The 19,583-nt window shown below is 47.8% G+C and overlaps 1 protein-coding gene across 6 annotated transcripts in view; it reads left to right on the top strand.

The window, feature by feature from the left end:
- Positions 1–19,583, top strand: part of LOC127381868 (C-C chemokine receptor type 8-like) — a 40,081-nt gene that overhangs the window by 10,392 nt on the left and 10,106 nt on the right. The window lies entirely within an intron of this gene.

The following is a 19,583-nucleotide window of genomic DNA, read 5'->3' as shown; positions in this document are numbered from 1 at the left end:
CAGTGCTGATCTTTGCCTCAGAGTATGATGGAAAAAAGGATTTTAATACAGAAATGTGGAATTGCTGTTATTAGCGGCCTCTAATTAAATTTTGTTTTTCTTTGAAAATTCAGCTAGAATTCCTCTTGACAGCTGGAGATATGTCTTGTTAATAAGTTTGTTTGTTTTGTTTTGTTTTTACACTGAGCATTTGACAGAGTGGCTGGCAGGAGCTGTGCCTGCTCCCTTTGCAGTCAGAGGAGGGAGAGGCCCTGGCAGGCTCACTGGGTGTTACATCAGCCTGCTCTGCAGGCAGAGGCAGCTGAGACTGAGACCCTTTAAGAAGATTCCTGGCATCTCCACAGACAAACTGAGGTTAAACTCATCTTAGTTGGAAAGGACCAGGGGAATATAGCCAAGAGAAGCCCCCGACCACAAGGCAGGCACTGATGGGTGCTATGTCTAAAGCATTTTTAGCTCACTTGATCCAAATTCCTGCTAGAGCTGATGGGCTTCATAGCTTGTTCTCCAGGTTTCTCAGCAGAACAAAAAAAATAACAGCTAGCTGGGTTTGCAGGCTGGTTTGCTCTTTAGCTACCTAAAGCAGCAAAGATCAAGTCAGAAAATAAATTTCTGTTCCCCTAAACTGGAATTTGTCTGGTAGCTGCTTCCTTAACTGATCTCTTGTTCCAATTTGGGCTAGGAAGAAAAATCCCAAATGTGCCCTTTTTTTGCAGGAAGAGGTTTTAATTTTTCTAATAGGTCTATGGAGCAGCCTTTTTTATTTAATGGAAGTTAAAACATGTTAAGTAATATTTCTCCTACCCTGACTATGACTGGTGTCAATCTTGGAGCACACCCTTGGAGTCACACGTAGGACATGAACCACAAAGTCCTGGAACTCATGGGATGTAGGCTTGGCACAAAGCACAGATGCACTGTGGATGATCAGTCTTCACTGGTGGGTGAAATAATTGTCCACTTTGGAGGAGTCTTCCACATGGCAACAAATTCAGGACATGGATAAAGGGAAAAGTCAGTAGGACTTCCTTTGCCCAGTTGAATTTTGGAGACCCCAATAAGCCCAGCTCTCTTTTCTGAAACTGGTGCTTCCACCTGTGCCCCATGGGTTTCATGGGGCAGGTACAACACATGCTGTGAGCCCAGCCCCTTGGTGGTCCTCTGTTCCTCCTGAGCTCTGCTTCTCAGCACTGGCCATCAGCCCTATGATAACCCTAGTCTAGGGGGTGGAGCAAACATCTCAGACTAAGAGTCCTGAAACAGATATATGAGTTTAAGTTTACATACTAAGTGCCACTACAGTCAAGGCAAGATCAGCTCACAGCATCTACACAGAATTAATGCTTGTGGACCTGCCACATGAAGAATTATATTGTTCACAAGTGCTGTCACAGCACTGCTGAAGCAGCAGCCCTCCTCCTCATCCAAAGCCACCATGGCGGTAAAATTAGTAGCCAAGACTTTTTACAATGAGGAAGAGGTTATGATGTTCTCTCCAGCTTCTCCTTTCTCAAGAGCTGCAAACACCTCCTCTGGGCCATTTATCACAGTTTTGTTGTATCTTTCTCTGATCCAGAGGGCTTTTTTTTTAAAAAAAAAAAAGAAAAAAGAAAAAAGAAAAAAGTGGCATTTGCACTCTGCTTTTGAACCAGCAACTACCTTTACTTCCATCTCAACCCACACACCTGGACAGAAGGGACAGCAGGGAATGAAAATGTTGCTGTGCCTCACCTCCTGTCAACAGAAAAGCAAGTAAAGCAAAACAAGGAATCCATTCACCACTTCCCATCAGCAGGCAGGTATTCAGCCATCCCCAGGAAAGCCAGACTCCCTCACCTGTAGCAATTACTTGGGAAAAGAAGTGCCGTCACTCTGAACCTTCCCCCCCTTCCTCCTTCTTCCCCCAGCTTTGCATGCTGAGCATGACATCGTATGGTGTGGAGTATCCCTTTGGTCAGCTGAAGTCAGCTGTCCCAGCTGTGTCCCCTCCCAACTCCTTATGCACCCCCAGCCTTCTTGCTGGTGCTGGTGAGCAGAAAAGGCCTTGACTCTGTATAAGCACTGCTCAGCAGTAAGGAAAACATCTCCACATTATCAACACAATTCTCAGCACAAACCCAAAACACAGCCCCACACTGGCTACTGTGAAGAAAACTAACTCTATCCCAGCCAAAACCAGCACAATGGGCAGAGCTTGGCCATGATTCTCCTGGTAGCTCATGCACGAGGAAGCATGTACCCTGGGGGTGAGAAGAAATAGTCCTTCTGGTAATAACTGGCTGGAAGGCAAGAGCAAGCTGGAGCTTTCTGAGGTTTTCTGAGTGATGAAATTGTCACTGTGCTTCCAGAGTGTAGACAAGTGAGACTTTAAGTGTATTTTTTACAAAGAGATTGCATCCAACTCTGTGTCTAACACATAACTCTGGTTTCTCTCCCGCCCACAAGGCACCAAACATTAGTGCATTTCTTGCAGGCCAGACAGCAGTGACGTGACTTATCACTTTCCCATCTGCTCCATAAAGAACATAAATGTTCTGTTACTTGGCTGTGAAAAGAGCATTGCTTTGGTTCTTAGTAGCTGGGTTTATTTGGCCATTGAAACCAAGCAAATCCGCTTCTTGTTTCTATTACTAAGGCACAACATATCTGCAGGTTTCTGCTGCCAACAAAATGTTGCCATATGCACAGACTTTGTCTGTGTGTAATGTACATGAAAAAATGGGGCTGTCCTCAAGAGAACCCACCAGACATTACACTGTATATTTAATTAGCAGTCTTAAAGCTGTGTAATAAGTCTGTTAAGTAAGATGTTTGTAAAGGAGCTGCCCCTATTCTCTCAAAAATTCTTACAGTCACAAAAAAGAGATGACAAGGCAAAGGAGTGCATTGTACCTTTGGGAGAGATAATCACATCTTCCCTCTGAAGTTGAGCAAAACTCGTGCCTCCACATGAAGTTAATGAACTGACTTTTATGATTCATGGACAATTTGAAGAACTGGGTTGTATTTTCCTATAGAATTCCATCACTACCAGTGTATTTAAGCTATAAACACCCATTAAATTATTAGTTTTTTTCAAGATACATGTCTAGAGAATTTGTGGTTCACATCTTGGGTAGGATTTCAGTGTTGCTGCAGGGCTTGTTGGTGCAGGAATGATGCGGAAACAGAGGCAAACTATCCTGGCAGCCACTGATGCTACCAGGAGGTATGAGGGGGTCCTGCCCCTGTCCTGAAGCAGGACTCAGAGCAACAGGCCCATATTTGGGGACAAGGTGGGGGGCAGCCTCAGCATCTGTGGGCGAAGGCAGATAGAGGTGTGTTTTCTGGAGAGAGTGCTGAGCAACATCACTGGAAAGAACCCAGCTGTGTGGCAGAAGCTGTCCCCCACACCAGCACTGCAGCTGGCCTCTGTTTTTATGACTGTGAAATGGGCCCACTTGTATTCAGGTTGCTTTCACTGGTGAAGTTGTTCTGATGCTGAAGCCCAGGAGACTTGCAAGGCTTTAGCCAAAGGCAGGAAGAAGAGAAAGAAAGAAAAACTTACCCATTGTGCCACGTTTGCACAAAACAAAAGGCTGGGCATAGGCAAGGAAGCAAACAACATAACCATGCATGTCCCTGCTGTCTCCTCAGCACTTTCTAAACAGTTCTGGTTTGCTTTCCCTTCACCACATCCCTTACACTTTGCAGCACAGCACAGAGCCTGACTTTGTCTTAGCCACCCCACTGGAATTCACTGGCTTCAGCTACTGCCTGCCCCAACCCTGGGTGACCCCCTGACACCCAGCCCCAGGTGGGAGGCTGAGACGTGCCTCTGCTGATCCTCATGGATGGACCTGGCTGGGCTGGGAGCCCTTGCTGCAGGCTTCCTCCAGCACAGCACTGGCCAAGGGAGCAACAGGGAGCCTCTGCTTGCAGAATGGGAAGCAAGACTGAAGAAGGAAAGGCTGCAGACATGTCAGTGAATGAAGCATTGCTGTATCCCCCTTTCCACTGGCTGTACAATGGCCCCTCTTCTGCCAGCCCAAATTGCTAGCTGCTCCCTTGAATGGACATGCTGCAGCTCTGGTGAAGACTGGGACCTGATGGACGAGCAGCCTCCTGTGGCCAGAGGGAGAATGAGGCTCACCACCAGGCAAGTCATGTCACGTCATTTGCTTATCACCAGATTAGCTTTGTTGGCTGCCATGTTGTTCCTGTTTTTTTCTCGGGGCAGCAGCTGCTCTGCAGTCAGCAGCAGTTTGGATAAGACAACCTGTGGCACAGACCTGTTGAGGCTGTGGGCTTGAAATGCTACTGCTGCCATGGAGGTACAGGGCATCTGAGCACTCCTCATTGCTGCTCTGCTTCCCTCCCTGCTGCCGCCCCTTACTGAGTTACTGGGCCACTCCCCATTGCAGCCAGTGCAGAGGGCAAGGCTAGAAAACCAGATGAAACAATAAAAGAACAAAAAAGAGAAACTACTCTGCCCACCACCAACCACTCGTTTCCTTTGAGTCTTGCGGATTGTACACAGCAAAAAAATTCTTGTTGCTCCCAGTGGTCTCTTTCTGGGGAGTAATAAAAGCTGGAAATGTGCTCTGGGTTAAATCTGGAGTGAGCAAAAAGAGAGAAACGCTGAGTGGTCACCTGGTACAGCAGCTTTTAAAACAGTCTGATCAGAAGAGAGAATGGGAGAGAGGAGTGGCCTGAGGCTTCAGAGGGTTGATAATCTGAGGGCATCTCAAATGGTGGCAGGGAAGAGCCCAAGGCTCAGTCAGACCTCGGAAAACAAAAAGTTAGGAAAGCAAAGCTTTTAATAGTCAAAACAAAGTTTTCTACAGAAGACAGACAGAGCTGGAGGAACTTCGTTGTGCAAGGATATTTCCAGAGCACAGATACTGTTTCCCAACTCTTTGTTGGATACGCTGATGAACTACATCAAAATAAATAACATTTAATGAAAAAAACCCCACCCATAGTTACATTCTAAGCACTGTTTATATTAAGAATGAGGCAATTAAAAGCTTGCACCAGAAAAAATCAACCACAACCAAAAACTCTCTTGTGCTGTTTTAGCCGTTACTTCCCCAAACCTCAGCACTTCCTCCTGGCGTGGCATCTCGGCTCGCAGGCCAGGGGCACAAGGTGTGTTTGCAAAAGCTTTGTCTGAAGAGGGGAACCTGCCTCCTGAAACATTTTTTTTCGCAGTTCTGAAGAATGACTGTGTCAGCAGTGGCTTCTCAAGCTCATCCTGTGGTGACTGCGGTTCAGGTGGCACTGGACTGCGCTTGGTCCACAGAGCCGGGTGAGACCCAGCTCCTGGCAGACAGACTCTGCACATGCTTTCCTCTCAATAGTCTTTACAGAGAGGAAGTCCTTTTCCTTGGCTGCCCCTGTGAGCACAGCTGTTCCTTTCAAAGTTTTGGGATGAAATACAAGTGGCTGAAACATTCAGTTTGAGCCCAGCCATTCTCAAGATTCTGCTAGACATGGCATGCTTTCACACTCCCAGACCCTTTTCTCTATCATTTTGCTCATTTCCTCATATTGAACATTCACTGTTGTTGTAAGAGGCACCTCCAAGGGCTTTACCTTGGTGCAGCCACAGCACTCTGACAGAAGACATCTGCACATTTCCATCTGCCATGCCGTGCAGTTTGTGCACACATATTTCAACACCAAAGTATGAGTGAGCAGGTGGCCGGCAGCAGCAAGTCCACCCAGATAAGCTGTTCTTCAGCAAAAAAAGTCAGCTGTAGCCCACATTCCACAGCAGGAGGCAACATCAGGGGCTCTGTGTGTGAAGCATGGGTGAACCGAGACAAAATCTTAATATTCCAGTTCCTGAGACATTTCATAACGTCTCCGGCCATCTGTCCTTTGGCGAGATCTTGCGGTAAGTGCAGCGAGGGCAGACAATTCTTTATGCAACAAGGGTTGGCACGCTCTTCCCCAAACTGCTCCCTAGCTCCTAGGTTGCACTATGTCAACTCCAAGGTAGCTCCAGTCATTCAGGCTTTCTGTCCTATTCAATTCACCTGGCAGAGGCCTGTTCTTCTTCTTTGGTGATATTGTGCTCAAACCATCTTAAACAGCCACTGTTGCATCTGTCAAGGAAAATCAAGTTTGTGAGCTGTGAAGTGTGGTGGGCTCCTTTCCCCAAATTAAGTGGCAAAAAACCAACAGGTAAGAAACTGAAGGCAGTAATGCAATTAGGAGCTGTTGACACAAGTTTCCAGGCTTGCATAAAGGCCAAATAACCTAGAAAGCACTCTCCTCGTACACTTTCCCTTTTCATATTGTTCCTTACTTAAAACAGATTTTAAATACGTTTGTGGATGATAATGTGGAAGTGAATTCAAGCTAATTATCCATGGATGACATGAAGGATCTGTGCAGGACATAGGATTAATAAGGGCATTCCCATTCCTCAAAGCTGGGATGTGATCCCACCTACCCCCTCCCTGTGCAAAGAAGCAGCTCCAAAGTGTCCCAGCCCTGGGTAGCCCAAAGATTTCGGGTTCCCCTGCAAAGACATTAAGACTCAGAGCTCTTGGGTTTTGTTAGGTAGCTTAGCCATCACCCCAAGTGACCAGCGGTACCTCCATACTTGTCTGCACCCCTTCTCCAGAAGCCGAGCTGACTGCAGTGCAAAGGGCTTCAACTTCCAGCTTCCAGCAGGTACTTTGGAGGCTGCACAGTGGCCGTGGGACCATGCACACATTTGCAAGACCACCCGTTGTGCCTGCAGAGGCTGCTGCTTTCCAGGGCGAGAGGCAGCTGAGGGTGAAGGATGTGTGCAATGCAAAGCACTTGGGTCTGGGGCTCTTTGGTGGCCTCTTCCTCCGGAGATGTAGCCAAACAGCCATGTGAAATGAAGCAAGCAGACTTTATGAGCTGCTCCTGAGCTTTGTTTCAGTTCATGTGTAAGTCTGCCCTCACAGGGTTCAGGACCCTGCATCACCAAGTGCCCTGTTCAGCTCTGGATGCCAGAGCTTGCTGGGAAGCACATGCCACAGCTCGGAGTGTGGCTTCCCATCTCAGCCAGAATTGAAACCTGCATTATTTCAGAGCAATTTCTATGTCCTCTGTCTTTTTTTGTCTCAAACTATTGCTTCTCTTCCTGAAATAAAATGCAATTCTCTCTTCCCCAGGGCACTGAAATGCTTGACTTCTGCCGAGCCCTTCTGTAAGCTGCCGCTGTCTGTGGTGTATAAAACTGGCAGCAGCCCTCGGTGGTTGATGTGAACAAAGTGAGGTTTGTGGAAGGAGGTTTTAAAGACCAGCTGACATAAAATGAAAGACCAAGATGGTTGGAGAGCTTGTCTGCTTGTAGATAAGCCTCAGCAAGTCCTTCAATTTCAAGCTTTCTTCTTTGATTTCCTGGCACACCTCAGCCCTGCGGCGGGGAGGAGGGTGCGGGTCAGCAATAGGTGGCACGCTTGAGTAGGGCTAAACTCTGCCTTTACTTCAGCAGCCCAAGAAATCCCTTCCAAGGGACCCCGACAGTCTGAGCTGTCTTCCAGAAGGAGGCTTAGCTGAGCAGCTGCTCTTCCGCAGGCAGATACATCCACATCTAGAGCAGCTGCAGACAAGCAGAACTGTTGAGAAGTCGGATTTGATCAGGTCTTGGATGTGGCTGCGGCAAGTCCAGCCCCTGCTGCTGTTTGCTGGGCACTGAGGTGCTGGTGGTGTGTTGTTCATTAATGCTGTTAGGACACGATCTTTCTTTCACCTCCCTCTCCACACCCCTGCTGGCCTCAAACACTCTTGATGACCCCCATCCAGTCTGAAGCTCCATCACACTATCCTGGGACGGACCGTCTTGCTGCTGCAACGCCTGGCTGGGATGTTGTGGGGACCCACCGTCTTCTCCAGGCAGCCAAGTCTCTCCTGGAAAGTGCATGAGAGGCTCAAGGTGCTGGCTGCATCTGTGTGGGTAATTTATGGTTCATTTTATGAAGCTAGACTGAAACCTCAGTAGCAACAAGGTGTTTCCAGGTACACTGGAAATGAAAACATCTGGGCTTTGTTCTTTGTGAAAAAGAAAAATACCAATCTGTTTGGGACCAAAATGTTTCATGGGGGAAGGCAAAAGGGCACTCTAATTACTTGGTGTTTGTTTTCATTTTTCTAAGCACAAACATCAATTTAAAGAAAAACTGCAAGGGCAGAATGTGAAGAAAGGCAAGCCTTGCATTTCAAAGCTGACACCTCATGTATTGACTTTTCGTGACTGTTCCCTTTCTTTTTTTCATTTTTTCCTTTTTATTTTCCAACTGAAGGTAGTTGCTAAATGTGGCCCCCTCCCCCCCTGACTTCCCAAAAGCTGTTGGAAATGACTCAGCCGTGTGCAGTGCAGAGCAGGGCAGGGCTGTGGCTGGGCAGTGGTAGATGCTGCTGACTCAGGCCGAGCACTGCCCCATCACCTCCACCTGTTCAGGCCAGACCCTGGCACCCCTCTTGGAGCAGATCCCCCTTCTTTGAGCAGTCAAAGACTGCCCTGGCCATGTGGGACACGTGCCCTTGGTCCATCACTTGGGCTGTGCACCCTCGTGCATTACTGAGCTGGCCCCCAGCTTGTCCCTGGGTGGGAGGAACACTGGGCCATCCACCCGCAGCTCCTCCCAAAGCAACTCCCTCACCCTGTTTCCAAAGAGGAGTCTCAAATGAGAGGCACCATCTGGCCACGCCTGATGGGCAAAAGTGTTATGTTTTTGCTTGAATTTTAGATAAGAAGATAGCATGCTTTTTCATAACAGCTCCCCACCAACAGCCACTTTCATACTTTATCTGATAAAAAACACCTAATGTGATAATGTGCCCCTTCTCAAAGGCACCCTGATACTTTGCTTATCTTGACTTCCACCAGTGTGTGTACATACTGCTTGCTAACACTAATGACAGTTGTTCTTACTATCCCTGTGAGACAGGTGATGGAACCATGCAGAAACAGGAAAAAAGGGATGAAGGGATTTTTTGTCAGAGCTGCAGTTGTTAAGGCTTTATCTACCTTGAGTGGACAAGCCCTTGGCTGCAGCAATATTTCTAAGACAGCAAGTAAATAACTGTGCTATAGTCAACCACAATTGAAGTGAAGGAGAGCTTTGATGAACTGATGAAATTTTCTTTTATCTGATCCTCTAGTTACAAAATTGAGCCTCAGACCTCAATTTACAATGCAGAAAAAGCACTATTTGAAATGTAGGTATTTTTGTTTTGATTATTCACCTAGGATTTTATGAGACTGTCCCTATAGGTATCAGAACAACAGAGTATAATTTTGCTTTATTTAAATGATGAAAGAGCAATATCTATTTGTTTTTTAAAGATGGCTGAGGAAAAATGACAAAGTTTGCACCCTGTATTGTATATACATACTTGTGATATGTAAATAAAGTTCAGAAATTTACATGCAGGCAAAAAGGAAGGGGAAACTTCTGCCTACATCCACAGCACATGGCAGGTTTGACTCTTCTGGTTTTCCTGAAGAGCTCTGCAGCTGAAAGCGGAGATATACTGATACCTGACAAATGAGATGTGACTAATCGAGATAGAAAGTGGTTTTCCTGCATGTAGGTTGATTTTGTTAATATCTTTCTACTTCAAATGGCAAAGGAGCGCTTTGGAGAAAACATGTTTGTTAAAATTTTGAGTATGTTTCCACTTCAGGGCTGAGAAAGCTTTGAGCTTGGGGAAGCAGGGACCTCTCCTAGTAAAACCAGATTCTCAATCCCGGTATAGCTGAGGGAGAGAGCAAGCAAGCCTGAAAAGCTCCTAAAATGGCAGCAGGTTTAGTTCTACTACAGAAAGCCGGTGAAAAATAAAGCCACACCTTGAAGAAAACACCACCACAAGAAGCCTCTGCAGGTCTCATTTGAACTCCGGGTGGGGTTTGAGCCGGTCTGGCTCCTGGGGGCTTTCACACCCCCTCAGAGGGGAATGGACGGAGCACTGTGTGTGCCAGGCTGGTCGGGGCCAACCCTTGGGCAGATTTTTCATCCCCCCTGGTGAGATGAAATATGGTGCTCACACCTCTGATAGGGCTGCGCAAAGTTCAGGTGGCACAGCTTAAACTGGTGAGGGAAGTGGGTTTAAAATTAGGCCTAGCTTTGCCGGCCATCCCTGAGCACCTTGCTCTGTTGCTTTAGCACAGAGGATCAGTGGCAGGAATTGGAACTGCTGCAAAACAAAAATTATGAAGCTTTGTCTGACCAAACACAAAATGGGTGGTTACAAGCTGATCTAGTTAAAGCACTACAAAACCATGCAAGGGAAATCTCAGTTTGATTTAAGTCTGGTTAAGTCTATTTATATATGTCTGTATCAGTTTCACGCCTTCCTCCCATCAAGGCAAGCTAAATTAATATAAGCCACATTTAGATTTGATTCAGGGTAACCATTTGTATAAAGGTTTCTCTAAAACCTGCTTTTCAGCTGCCTTGAAGACAAAATTCCCTACTGATCTTTTCTAGAATCTGAATCAAAGCATCACTGTGTGTTCCTGGAGCAGGAGCTGGAACATTTTTTTTTTTGCTTCCAGCACTTTTACGGAAGTCGTCACAAAACCAAGCGTCAGACTTAGCTGAAATATTACTGTTTCCTCATTCGTCCCCCCTGTCCATTTTCTCCAGGTCCCAAAGATGGCAGAGTGGACTCGTGTTCTGTTTGGGGGCCACCACAAGGACATGACAAAACATGGCTATAACTGTAGCAAATGGGCTGTTGTCAAACCGTATTTCATGCATCTGTTTTTGATCTCCTTTTCTGCCTGGGCAGTTAAATAAAGCAAGGATGTAATCAGATTTGGGAACACTGTTTTTATCTTTCTTCCTGAGGTTCTTGGCAGTGGAAGTTTCTTGCCTCTGGTGACTGTCTGGGTGATGGAGCTGGCTGTCCCACAACAAAGCGGGGTAAGCTCGGCTGAAATACGTATGATGCCCACAGTGATGACTCTTCTGTTACCCCTCCTGGGATGTGTGAGGTTGCATGTGGGGCTGGTGAAGGAAGACAGGGACAGCTGCAGCCAGAGTTCACACATCTGACCAGCCCCTCTCCTTTAGAGTGGCTCCCTATGTGGTGGTATTTTGGAGAAGAGAGGGTCATGGAAGAGGGTCATGACTGGTCCCACTGAGGCTCTGGGTAGTGTCTGGGAGTTTGCCCAGACCTCCTGGAGAAGGACTACAAAAGGTGCTCATGCACCATTGAGCAGTGTGACCCTATGTAGTCCAAACCTGCCAGGGGGCTGCAAAGTGTAGGCCACAAGGAACACCTTAATCTTTGCTGGCAGGATTTGAGGATTGAAAAATAAAAGCTGTCCTCAGCAAATCACTGTTTCCCAATGAAAACCTCAAAGTTAAAACCTCAGGTATGAATCACATGCCCTTTAAAACCACTGCAGCATTTCACCCACTGCTTTGTGCAGCAACCCAGCTGTGGTCAGTGGAGCTGCACCCATGTGGCCAAATTTCACCCTGTGGGTCTTTCTCCTGCTGGTCTGTGAGGGAAAAAATTAAAAAGGAGGAGACTACACAGGAATGAACTGGGGTCCTGCTGCAGAATTTGGGCCATCATTATGATCAAAAGTATGTGTTCTTAATTTTACTTTTACAAAAAATAAAACCAGGCAGGGACAATCTGGGTGGGGACAATCTGGACCTGAGTGTATCTTCCTCTTCCCAGTGCTTCCCTTCCAAGATTAACTCTGGCCCTCTCCTTCCCACAAGCGGTTTTGTAACTTCTACTCCTTGTTGCACTGTGCCGCAACACACCAGCATCATGATGACAACTGGGGTCTAATGCATGATGGTGAACGTTTAGGGTATTTAAATAGGGTGGTTTCTGGAGTCAGGATCTCAGGCCAGATGCTGGCTCCAAATCCCTCTAATCTGCACTACCTTAGAAAACCAGTTTTGTTGGTTCTCTGGAAGACTGTCCAAAACAAGAGCAATGCTACAACACATCCTTGCTGTAGTTGTCCCAGCCTGTCCCATCTCTTCCTCCTCAAGTAATCTGAGCCAATGGAGCCCCCTGTGTTCTTCTGTTCTTTGGGGCTGTGGCTGGATCCTGGATAGAGGCCTGAGCTGAAACTGTCCCCAGAAGGCAAAGCTCCTGCAAAGACATCTTGCATTCCTTTCTTCCTGAGATGCCTCCACTTATTTTGTAATGTTTTCTTGGAGAAATTAACATGTCTTAAGGATGACACAAAAATAGCAGTGCAGAATGAGCAGCTGAGAGTAAGGTGCAAGGCTTACAGAGACAAAGACTCCAAGCCAAGGCGTACGGGAGGAGATTGGCTTACACCCAGGATTAAGGACACCCTTGCTTACTACAGATTAGCTGAGGTCCCTTGTCCTCTGCTGGGCACCACTCATGGGCAGGTCTGATCTTTGCAGTTACTTTGTTGACAAAGCTCTGGAGAGCTTCAGGGCCATAGGAGAAAGCATGCATGTTTTGGAAGATTTCTCCTCTTTTCTGGGCTGATGCAGAGTAGTAATTCCAGGGCACGCGAGGAGGAGCTGACAAGAGCTGGTAGCAGAGCAGAAGGTGTGCAGGAGTCCTGCCACCATCTCTGCAGAGCCAGACAGCTACACAGCTGTGATGCCAAGAGTGGAAGCCGGGGCACGTAGTCAAATAGGCTTTGCACAAAAGGGAAGTGGATGCTCTGGGGCCAGATCCTGCTCTTGGTTTACAGCAGGTAAAGTTAAGTGTTAGCTAGCTGCAGAAGACCAGCTTCGTACCCAGCTGGCGGCACTAGCAGCAGAGCTTGGTTCCTTGGGTCAGGGCAATGCAGAAAATGAGGAAGATGTGCTGGGGCACCTCAGAGCAAAAAAAAGAAAGATCAGCTCAAGCATGGTCAGGACTAAGTAGCGTGCAAGGCATTTGCCCCCATCACCAGTTCTATGTCTCATGTGGCTGCTCATTGTGCCCTCAGCTTGTGCTCTTGCTGCTTCACTTTCCTTACCCGAGTTTATCGCTCATCTCAGCTCTTTGCCTGTTGTCTGCAATTTTTGGCTGAAATGTTACATGGGATGACAGAAAAGAGGAGCTAAGATCCCTTGGACCTCCTCTGCTGAACCCGTGTTAATGAAGGCAGTCAAGCAGCTGCATGTGTGCAAGAGCCCCTCTTCCCGGCAGCAATGGGATGACCAAGGAACACCTGTGTTGCCTGGACTGTTACCCCTGCTATGGAGACATCCCTTGCTGGAGGCCATAGGCAGCAGAGGCACCTCTGGGTTGCATCCTGAACCCCAGGATGGATGCCATCAGCACATGCTGTCTGGATTTCTCCTCCTTCTGTTCTTCTTGGGGCACCTGGATGGCCTTTGCCATACTCTGCTCATGGCTGCCACTGATGTTCTGTGGCAGTCCCTGTCATCCCATGACAGTACCTGCTGACCCATGGAAGCCCCTGCATCCAGGCATTTTGGCAAGCTGGGGCATGATGCTGGCTTCCAGGGAGGGGAAGACCAAGGTCTGAAGGCTTTAGTCAGCCCACAACTTAGATACACAACTCTCATGTCCAGAGGGGTGCCTTGGCCGTTGGGGAAGAACCTGGTGGGGGACACCTCCAGTGGAGATGAAAGGGCTTCCCAAGAGGGGGATGGGGCAGAGGCTGAGCTGTACAAGAGGAAGAAACACCTAATGGGTAGCTGTCTGGAGTGGGGAGCACACACTGTGCTTCCTTCTCCAGCATTGCTCCAACTTAGGGCATTTTACCCATTTTAATGGTGTAATGTGAAACTGTGGGCACTCTAGCACACCATCTCATAATTAGAGGCATAGAATCTTGCTGACAGCTGCAGCAGTGTCGGAGAGACAACAGCCCTCATACATTGAAACATTCAGAGGTGCTTTTCCAGAAAATAGAACTATAAGTAGATCTGACTATTCAGTGAGGGGGGGGGGAGCCTTGATGCTCAAAGGCAACCAGTGCTGTCTCCACACCAGCCTCCAGCTCCCACCATCTGTGTGTGTCCTTGCAGCCCCAGGAGCCAGCAGCTGCTGCCCCATTCCACAGCACTGATAGCTGCTCCCTCCCCAGCTCCTCAGGGCTCCTGCCAAAGCCCGTGCTGCCAGGCGAGGAGAAGGTGGCTGAAGCAGAGCTGAGCTGGGAGGTAGGTACTGCTCACAGGAATGGATATTGGTTTTATCTGCCCAGTGTTGGGGAAAACTTGCCCAAACCCTGGCACTTTACCACAAGGGGACTGACTAATGGCAGTATTTTATCTTCAGGACAGTCTGTTGCTTTTCCTTCTTGTCCTTGCCTGTTGTTTTTTGGACTCTGTGAAGCGTCATTGCTGCTCCACATATCCCCCTCCCACAGCTGTGTTTGCACTGTCTTGAATGTGGCTGTGTTGAAAGTTGGTTGCTTCTTTGCCTCCAGCTGATCCCTGTATTTTTGCTCTGGGTGGCAGTGACCTGACACATCTGTCAACTCTGCATCACTTCTTATCTTTGGTAACCTGTTCCTACGCTTGTGCCGGAGATGAGAATGGATTGAAAATGCAGGTGCACGAGGGAGGAACAGAATAGAGGATATTTTCAACTCAGGGACTGTGTGTTCACACTTCGGTGATGGCCAAAGGGCTGCTCCTTTCTCCCCAGCTAGTTCTCCAAAAACGCTCCAGATGAAATATGAAACCTCTGCCTAACCCCGGGTATCCCTGATCGCCAGCAGAGCTGGCTGCCTTTTATGAGAGTGAGATTTTCTCTCCATGCCTGGCAATTCCCCTTCTGGTGCCCCTACTCTGCAGGTAAGCCTCCTCATTTTGATGCCCCATGCACTGTGCTGCAGCCATGGAGCAGGAGTGGGATGCCAGGGGAGGTGGGCAGGGGTGGGCAGCGGCAGGCAGAGATGGGCAGGGGTGGGCAGCCATGGGCAGGGGTGGGCAGCAGCTGCCTGCCCCAGGCTGCCTGGCCTCCTGCCCAGCCACTTCTCTTCCCCCCTGCCTGCTGCTCTGCCCTGCTCCGTGTCGGTGTTGTGTGGCCACACAGGGAGCTGAACACTTTACTGATGCTGCTGAAAACTTTTTGTTTACTGGATGATGAGAAGCCTTTACCTTTTGCATTAGGTTGATTGTCAGAGCCAGCAGGCAGACCTCTCTGCTGTGCTCCTTGCAATGCAGGGTTCAGGTCAGCGTGGCCACTCTCCAACAGGAGTTGTGCTTCCCGTAGCCCTGTCTGTGTTTTGCTAGACCAGCCTCTCCAAGTCTTTTCTAGGTTCATCAGTTAGCTTTTCATTGGTTGTATGTATATCCAAAAGCCCACGTTAATTTATTTCCTTAAGAGTTTCTTGAAGGACCAGCAGTAACCCTTGGGATCAGTATTTTGATGGCAGGTGGTGAATGCTACTTCTAACATGGTTCCGTAACACCTAAAGGCCACTTGCTTGATCTTCTTGGCCACTATTACCCTAGACCCAAGATATACCAAACTCCAACTTTGTTTTAAAAGCATGTCTCGATGTCAGGCTTGTAGATATTTCCAAGGGCTGAATTTTTAACACAGCAAGTGATTTAATGATTCCTTTTTTGGCCATGGATTTCTAGAGAGCCTGGAGACAAATGTGCAATTTCTCTATGCAGTCGTTTCTTTCTCTCGTGCAACAGGAGAGGAAAAAGATGGGGTTTATGCAAAGCTTAACACTGAGAAGATAGATTAAATAATATTTGGAGCACATTAGTGTTGTTGAATAGCCTGTCTTATTGAGAAGTACTTTAAATGTTAACCTCCTGTGGTACATGTGGTCAGCTGCTGTTTGATGTCTTATCAGAACACATATTCACATTTTGAAAGGCAAGGAAAACCCCAAAACATTGTGTCTTTTTTCTTTGATGTTGTGATTTCATTTTGCTGCCTTGAACCATGGATCTCTTTTATTGCATTACAGTGGAGGATTTCTGGTCTAACTTTCTGGTTTTAATTTTCCAGAACTGAAATAAGATATAGTAAAAATAAATGGGAGTTGTTCTCTTCCATCTTCAGACCCATTTTACTGCTGAAAGTCCTAAGCAATCAAAAAGACAAGTCTTGTCCCAACTTATGACAGTTATCCTTGGCAAAGTAAGGGGCGAAAGTTTCCCTGTGCTGACTGTCCCCACCTGCACTCTTGGCACTTCCTTAAGGAACAGCTCACACCAGGAAGGGTTTTCAGAGTTTGGAATGACTAGTTTTGCATATATTTGGTAATAAAGATGCAGGAAGCAGAGCAGCATTTTAGGTAAAATAAGCACAAACACTCAAAACACTGATTTTTATTACTGGATATTCAAAACTCTTTGAGACTCATTCAAGAGCTTTCTTTTTCATTAAATATTGCCTAAATCACTGTGCCTCAGCTCTTGACTTTAGGACTCCTCAGATGTCCTTTGGTCTATAAAAAAAAAAAAAAATGCAGACACATTACTATGAATCTTGTCTATAAAAGCTGTTCTTGTGTTTGTTCCTGGTCAGAAAGACACATTCGCACCTTGCGATGTCAAAAGGTTAACAGAACTTTTTGACTTTTTTAGTCTTCTGACAACAAACTTATAAGAGAGGTTCTTAGAATTATTTGAGTGTATCAGAAAAGAGTCAGCAAAAGAAATTTTGCCTGTTGTAGAAGGAAATACAGTTTTTTCCTATGTGGTGGCAGAAAGTTCATCTGTTCTGTCCCACTCACTTGAAACCCACAACAGCCCCTCTTGTGCTTTCAGTATGCCAGAAAAACATGAAACTGCAGTTTGGTAATGAGAATATGACTTGCCTCACATATACTGCAGAGACACGCCACTTCCTCTTCAACCCAGCTTCTTGCTGGACCTGGTATTTTTCAGAACATTTTGGGCTGTATCTCTAGTCTTCATTGAGCTGTGGACACACATCCCCAGCCGATAGGAGAGGAGGACAATGTAGGTGGTGGGAGTGCGAGCTCTGCTTTACCCTGGCCAGCCTATGGGATCTTTCTTGCTGCTAGGGTGAAGAGGGGGTAAGAAGGGCTGATGCATAAAGCAAACTTCTTCCATCAGCGCAAGGTCAGCCATGCTGCAGGAGAAGCCAGGCTTGCAGCCTTGACCTGTCGGGAGAGAAATGCCTGCAACCCCCTGACCCTCACAGCTTCACTCTGTCCTGCCAGCACCACTGATGGCAAACCCTGGCATGACTTCCTGTAAGCAGCAAGGGCTTGATTATTTGCTTGTCTTCTCAAGCAGCACCATCCAAGATCAGGAGAGATCCCTGCAGGTTTTGTACCTGCACTGCTGCCCACAGCCCAGGACAAGCCCAGGATATCTGTTAAATGGTAGCGTAGTCTGTCATCCATGGTCCTGATGTATCTGGACAACTTGCTGGGTCCACACTGAGGTGCAGTGTGAGTGGCCTTCCCTCTCCCCCAGCAAGCTCTGGCGTTTGGGCTCAGCACGGCTGCCCTTGTTTGCAGGATGATGGGCATGGCTGGGGTGGACAGCAGGCTCCACAGTGGGTCATTGGTGTTGAAAACAGGTGCTGCAGCTCTGGAAAGAGAGATATGTCCCTGGTCCTCCTGACCAAAAAGGTTTGAAAGCTCTTTCTGATACTGGTGAAAAGACCCTGAATTGCAACATGTAATCATAGCACAAACCTGTGTAAGTGCCTGTGTCCTGCACAGTCAAATCCTTTCAGCATTTCTTTCACCATGGTGAACTTGACCTGTGGGCTTCCAGCTTTTGCCAGTGCAATTGCCATACCCTCGTTGCCAGGCCCTTTGACTCACCACTTCTTTTAGAGCTTGTTAAGCTACACCATGAGGTTTTCAACACTTTTTGTATCTTGCACATTTCCTGCAAGAGGTGGCAGAAAAAAATGTGTTTCCTGAGATGAAGTAAGCGAAAAAAAATAGCTACGAAAAGCAGACCAAAAGAACCCAAAAAACCAAGAAGAAGAATAAAGCTGCTCAGCAGCTTCCTGTTTACCAGCAGCTCAGATACAGATTTATCAGTGGCATTGCCAAGCTTCCCTCACACCTCTTCTCGGACCGCAGCAGCGTGGGAGGTGTGTGTCCCCCCAGCAAAGCCTCCCTTCGTGCCCCTGGCAAGGGCAGAGACCTGAGAGAAGAGGCAAAAGATGGGATAATGCTGTGCAGATGCTTGCTTTGGGATCGTACCCACTGCGGTCTAGATGGCAAGCTCCAGCAGGACAGGACCATTGCCCAGGTTTTGTGGAGTGATGCTCTCGTGCTGGGAGCAGCCTACCCCAGGCAGGGGCTGCTAAAGGCACCTGACACCTCCAAGGGTGTCAGTGGCAGGGTGCAGGTTTGAATCCAGGGTCCCTGAGTCACCATCCTGGCCTTAAACCACACAGGCTTCCTTGTTTTAAGAGCACGGTTTTGCACATTGAAAACCCTTTGTTTTTACCTTTTAAAATGTGATGGGTATCCAGAGAAGCTTCTGTGGGAGTCTCCTGCAGAGCTCAAGAGGCAGAACTTGAACCAAGAACCTAACTGATTGCCCTCAACAATTCCCCAACCCCCGTGTTATTTATCTGCATTTGCAGAGCCAAAAAGTGTTGCCCGGGGCTAGGTGGCACTGCTGCGGTGGGAGGAATCCTGCCAGTTTCTGTGCGGGAGGCCAGAGAGCTCACACCTGAAAAGTCAGCGAGCCCTGAAAAGAGAACCCTGAGTGTCAGCAGGAAGGTGTGTTGTGGTTTTTGGTGGCCTCTGACCAGTGCTGGCTGGCCTGGCACTGGGAGCAGAGCTGTGGCTGGGCAGTGAGGTTGTCCCCTCTGCAGACTGGGGCACCTGGGACTGGGGGCTGGTCCAGGGGCCCTTTGCTCCAAGCCAGCATGGCCAGTGCAAGGCTCTGGTGGCAAGCACTGTGCAGCCAGCCAGCACAGGTAGCCTTGATAATCTGGTGGGGAAACATCAGTTTACACCAGAGAAGGATTTATGCACCAATCAGTGTAATTTAAAGTTGCTGGAAAGCACTGAGAGGAATAAGCAGTCTGCAAGAAAATTTAAAAAAAGAGCCGATGCAGATCCATCAAGAAGAACTTATGTCAAATCAGCCTCAGTTACAGCCTCCTGCCAGCCAGGCAAAGCAGCAGTATCCAGTGCCATGGAGGTAGCAAACTTTCTGAGCTTATCAAACACCATCTATATGGGTGCAGAAGCAGTTGACAGTCAAAGTCCTGAGTGGTGGCTGCTGCAGAGGAAAGCTGCCCAGGAGTCCTGCAGCCAGGGCTGAGCTCTGCCCCGTTGTATGCATTACTGCTCAGGATGAAGGGCTAGTGCATGTTTTAACTATTTTTAACACACACCACCTCCTTGTGAAGGGGTGCAAATGTGCTGGAGAACAGGATGGCTGCTCAAACTGACCTTGACAGATTAAAAAGCCTGCGAACAATGGGCTGCAGTTCATTAAGGACAAGGGCACAGGGGCAGGGTCAGCTGAGACCAGAAACACAAGATGGAGAAGGCAGCACTTCTGGAGAAAAAGATCTGGGGGCCAGCATAAGAGAAGCATGAATCACCAGTGCTACGTGATTGTAAAAGAAGACAGCTACCACAGGCAGATGACTCTTCCAGTTTGCTTTGCCAGGGGTAAGGCCACAGCTGGGCTTCTCTGTCTAGTTTTGGGCACTGT

The sequence above is a fragment of the Apus apus genome, chromosome 2 (genome assembly GCF_020740795.1).
Source record: "Apus apus isolate bApuApu2 chromosome 2, bApuApu2.pri.cur, whole genome shotgun sequence".
Classification (NCBI taxonomy): Eukaryota; Metazoa; Chordata; class Aves; order Apodiformes; family Apodidae; genus Apus; species Apus apus.
The sequence above is the reverse complement of the archived record's forward strand: the minus strand, read 5'-3'. Positions and strand labels throughout refer to the sequence as shown.